Source organism: Lampetra fluviatilis, chromosome 57 (assembly GCF_964198595.1).
Source record: "Lampetra fluviatilis chromosome 57, kcLamFluv1.1, whole genome shotgun sequence".
NCBI classification, from domain to species: Eukaryota; Metazoa; Chordata; class Hyperoartia; order Petromyzontiformes; family Petromyzontidae; genus Lampetra; species Lampetra fluviatilis.
The window spans coordinates 3,842,744-3,848,387 of NC_136331.1; positions in this window are offsets into that span (position 1 = coordinate 3,842,744).

A 5,644-nucleotide genomic window follows, 5' to 3' on the forward strand; every position below is an offset into this window, starting at 1 on the left:
GGTGATGATGATGGTGATGATGATGGTGATGATGATGATAGTGGTGGTGATGATGATGATGAGGATGAGAGTGATGATGATGATAGTGGTGGTGATGATGATGAGGATGGTGGTGATGATGATGGTGATGATGATGGTGATGATGATGGTGGTGATGATGATGATAGTGGTGGTGATGATGATGATGGTGATGATGATGGTGATGATGATGGTGGTGATGATGATGATAGTGGTGGTGATGATGATGATGAGGATGAGAGTGATGATGATGATGATGATGAGGATGGTGGTGATGATGATAGTGATGATAGTGATGATGGTGATGGTGATGATAGTGGTGGTGATGATGATAAGGATGGATGGTGATGATGGATGGTGATGATGGTGAGGATGGTAATGATGGTGAGGATGGTGATGATGGTGAGGATGGTAATGATGGTGAGGATGGTGAGGATGATGATGGTGATAGTGGTGGTGATGGTGATAGTGGTGGTGATGATGATGATGGTGATGATGGTGATGATGATGAGGATGGTGGTGATGATGATGATGGTGATGGTGATAGTGGTGGTGATGATGATTATGATAAGGATGGTGATGATAGTGATGATGGTGATGGTTATAGTGGTGGTGAGGATGGTAATGATGGTGATGATGGTAATGATGGTGAGGATGGTGATGATGGTGAGGATGATGATGGTGATAGTGGTGGTAATGCTGATCGTCTATCTCAGCGTTCTTCATTGCAAGGCCCTCTGGCCCCTGGAGGTCCCCCCCTGATAGCTCGATGAAGTAGCGGTTTATCATCGTCACGTGGACATGTACAGCAGAAGCAGCCAAATCACTCTGAACGCGTGAAGTTGATTCTAAATGTGGATGGGGGGGAAGTCGGAGGACGCAAACTCGAAATATACAGCAGCAGGCGTCAGGGTCGTGATCAAACCCCCGAACTCCTGTGTACCAGGCGAGGTAATTAACATCTCCTAGCCACCGTCAACACGACCTCCTGTATACCTGGCGAGGCAGTTAACATCTCCTAGCCACCGTGATGATGATGATGATGAGAGAGAGACACGCAAACTCCAAATATACAGCAGCAGGCGTCAGGGTCGGGATCGAACCCACGACCTCCTGTATACCAGGCGAGGTAGTTAACATCTCCTAGCCACCGTGGTGCCCAGAGAGACGGGGGGGGGGGTGGTGGTCTGTATGGTATTAGCTGTCGAGCTGCAAACGATGCCCGATTGCCGTAATTCCATCAGAACGTTAAACGGATCTCTCTCTCTCCCTCTCGGTGAGTCAATGTTTTTCCCGGGCGATGTCTCCCACGGGGTAATTATAGGGCTAAGGTTGTTGCTTTGATTGCCCCATCACTAATGAATGAACGCGTCAACATTCACCCCCCACACACACACACACGCACGCGCACACACACCAAAGATCCCCCCCCCCCATGTAGCTTGTCCTCGTGAAATTCGATGCCAAGGATGTTGTGCCACACAAAGACAAAGATCCCCCGTATAGCCTTCACAGACTGATGGGGCAAGTGCTGCTAGCGAGCACCTATGAAGGCCGGCACGGCACACGAGGGGGTGGGTGGCCAGAACCACGCCCGACCGCCTTTGTCTCCCCAGTGGCGATGCTTAGACAATGCACCAGGTACTTATTTGAGGCTGAGTCGACCTAGGGGCGGCCCAGGACCGGCTCAGATAACCGTCACCGGTGTTGGCCGTGAGCGGGAATCGAACGCGGGTCGCCGGGTTCATAGCCCAGCGCGCTAACCGCTGCACCACCGCTCCCCACACACACGCACGCGTTTACACACACACATACACGCGCGCGTGCGTGCGCACCGCGAGTGTGTGCGTGTTAACGAGTCCGCGGCTAAAGATGCGATCCATCCTTACGCGATCCTGGAGTGGGCGAGGAACACACAAGGATTGGGTGTTGCGGTGGCGGCGTGGGTGCTTAAATTGCCCATTCGCTGATGTCCCAATTACTGAAGAAAACACCGCTCAACAGCCGGAGACTTTTGACTTTTAAAGCACTTTCATTGCTGCCAGCAGCAAACAGCACTGGAGCCGACTTCGATAAAACAAATGACGCGCCACGCACGACACAAACACGTCACGTGGTGGTGGTCTTCTTGGTTCTTTCGGTAAAGTCACGTAGAAGGGCAATAATAAAATATTAAAAAGAAAACATAATAAAATAATATGATAAAATAATTCTCATTGTGAGAATTATTTTATTATCAATCCCTGGAGTCACGAAAGCTTAAAATAGAAATGTCACCGCCTCTACAGGGAGGGATTCCACAAAACTTTGAGATCCTTTAACAAACTCCGGGATAAGACGGCTCAGCTAATCGAGTCTCTCACCTTTCTGAAGAGATGCCGCGACTCTAAGCTTAAATATACGCTGCCAAGCTTGGTGGTGTTCATTCGGACGCTGTCTTTCCGACAGACCTGTTCTTCACCTGAGGACGGCTGCTTGAATTGTGGCTGAAACGTCGTGAGAATTTTATTTAATTGTTTAATTTTTATTATTTCACCTTCTACGTGACTTTACCGAAAGAACCAAGAAGATGAATCCCTGCAGTCACGAAAGCTTTACATCGAAATTTTATGTTTTGTTTTTATTATTTTATTATTTTCCTTCTACGTGACTTTACCAAAAGAACCAAGAAGATGAATCCCTGCGGTCACGAAAGCTTTACATCGAAATTTTATGTTTATTTTTTTTATTTTATCATTTCCCTTCTGCGTGACTTTACCGAAAGAACCAAGAAGATCAATCCTTGCAGTCACGAAAACTTTACATCGAAATTTTGTTTTATTTTTTTTATTTTATCATTTCACCTTCTACGTGACTTTACCGAAAGAACCAAGAAGATGAATCCCTGCAGTCACGAAAGCTTTACATCGAAATTTTATGTTTTATTTCATGTATTTTATTATTTCCCTTCTACGTGACTTTACCGAAAGAACCAAGAAGATGAATCCTTGCAGTCACGAAAGCTTTACATCGAAAAATGGTGGTGGTCGTCACGCAGGCCACGCCCACCGGCCGATCGCGTGAGAAAATGACAAGGCGGGTGACTTTCACGCCGGTACAGAAGCGAGGCTTTTCCTCAACCGGGTACCCGATACCCGTACCCTACCCGATACCCGGCTACCCGTACCCGGCCGGGTACGGGTACGGGTACCCGTTTGCGACCCTGGTGCGGCCGGGTACGGGTACGGGTAGGCCGTGAGTCACTGGTGAGTCACCGTTTGTCACTCATTTCCCAACGTCTTGTCTCTTCTCACAATTAAAGTTCATAGAATCAACCCACCCGCGCCTGCAACATGGCTTCATCCCAGAGGTTGTAACCGGGTACCCGATACCCGTACCCTCCCCGATATCCGGCTACACGTACCCGGCCGGGTATCGGGTAGGGTATGGGTATCGGGTACCCGGTTACGACCCTGGTGCGGCCGGGTACGGGTACGGGTAAGGAATCAAAACCCGTTTGCGACCTCTGGTCGCAAACGGGTTTTGATTTGGTACGAGTGCTCGAGCCGGAGCCGGTGTTGGCGATCTCAGCTGCGGTCTTCCACTTGCCGATGTGAGGCGTAGAGGCAGGGTCCTCTCTCCTCTGATCCCCTGGAAGAGGCCGTTGCAGAACAAGGGCTCGTTCAGGAACTGCGCGAGGTCGTAGTGCGCGCACGTTCTGCTCCACTCGAAGCTCCGCCACGCGTCCAAGAGGCTCCGGTGATAAACTGGCAGCCTCGTGTAGTCGACCAGGCTCAGGTCCATCAGGAAGAGCTCCTTTCCGTACCCCAGTCACTCCCCTGCATTCCTCAGCAGGGCGAGGGCCGGCGACTTCCATGGTAGCTCCTCCCGGTCGTACAGCAGCTGCCTGACTGCCACGAGCCTGAAACTCATGACCCTGGAGGCGACGTCCACCAGACCCTGGCCGCCCTCGCCCACCGGCTGGCAGAGAACGCCCGGCCTGAGCCGGTGCTTCCCGTGCCAGACGAAGTGCGCGAGTGAGCGGCTGACTCTGGTGAGTAGCCCAGCAGGAGGCTGGAGGGCGTTGGTCTTGTGCCACAGCGCGGATGCTGCTGCCAGGGTGTTAGCGACGAGCACTCGGCCCCTGAAGGACATCTGCCGAGCGAGGCGTGCGCCCATTTCAGTAATTTTGCCTCGATTGCGTCGGCCAGCTCGGTCCAGTTGTTCAGAGCGACGTGTGGTTTCCCCAGGTAAACCCCCAGGTACTTGACTCTGTCGACCTGCCAACTGAGAGAGTGAGAGAGAGAGAGTGTGAGGCTCATCACTCGCTCGCCCAGCTCTCTGCTCCTCCTTGTGTGCGATTGGCTGGGCAGGTGCGCGCGCGTGTACACACACACGTGTATGTATGTACAAAGACAAAGATAAAGATAAATATCCCCCGTATAGCCTTAACAGACTGTAGGGGCAAGTGCTGTTAGCGAGCACCTATGAAGGCCGGCACGGTACACGAGGGGGTGGGTGGCCAGCACCACGCCCGGCCACCTTTGTCTCCCTAGCGGCGATGTTTACACACCGCACCGGGTACTCATTTGAGGCTGAGTCGACCTAGGGGAGGCCCGGGACCAGTTCAAATAATCGTCAATGGTGTTGGCCGTGAGCGGGAATTGAACCCGGGTCGCCAGGTTCATAGCGCAGCGCGCTAACCGCTACACTACCGCTCCTCACATACATACATGCATACGCACATATGTACACACACACACACAAACGTGTGTGTGAACCCCGGCTTAGCCGTTCTGATCATGCGTTGAACTTCTTTCGCACCGCACGTAGCCAGCCGTGCTAATCGGAGGTGTATCTTGAACCCTCACAATTCCCCACTCGGCCAAGCGAGATTAATGGGGTGGTGGGGTGGGGGGGCGGCATACAGGTTGGGGCGAGGGGCGGTGCAGGCACGGGGTACGGACATAATAATTAAAGGTCTCGCCCCATTAAGCCCGGCTCGCACCTGCTTCGAGGATTCGGCGCGTCGCGGTCCGTGGGACACGTGGCACCGGGAAGTGCCCGTAAGGTACCTTCGAGGGTGGCACTTGCTACCGGCGGTTTCCTCGTGCCGATTCATCTCCGGATCGCGAATCCGTGCGATAGCAAGGATTGCGCGGTAGCGTTCTTCGTCGCGGGGGAGGAATGCCGGTGGAATCGGAGCCCCGCGTTTGCGCTTGATGGAGAATTTCGTAGGACGCGTGCGCTGAGGAGCATTGTGCTCGTGGTGGACACTGGCCAGGGTGGACGCTGATCATGGTGGACAGTGGGCAGGGTGGACACTGATCGTGGTGGACAGTGGCCAGGGTGGACACTAGCCACCGTGATGATGATGATGATGAGAGAGAGAGAAACACGCAAACTCCAAATATACAGCAGCAGGCGTCAGGGTCGGGATCCAACCCACGACATCCTGTGTGCCAGGCGAGGTCGTTAACATCTCCTAGCCACCGTCGGCAGGACCCTCCTGAAAAGAGAGCCGTGACACTCAGCGACGCCTTCTCGATGTCCAGGAGCTGAGATTGTGCTGCTGCTGCTACTGCTGCTTCTGTTACTGCTGATGTTACTGCTGCTGCTACTGCTGATACTGCTGCTGCTGTTACTG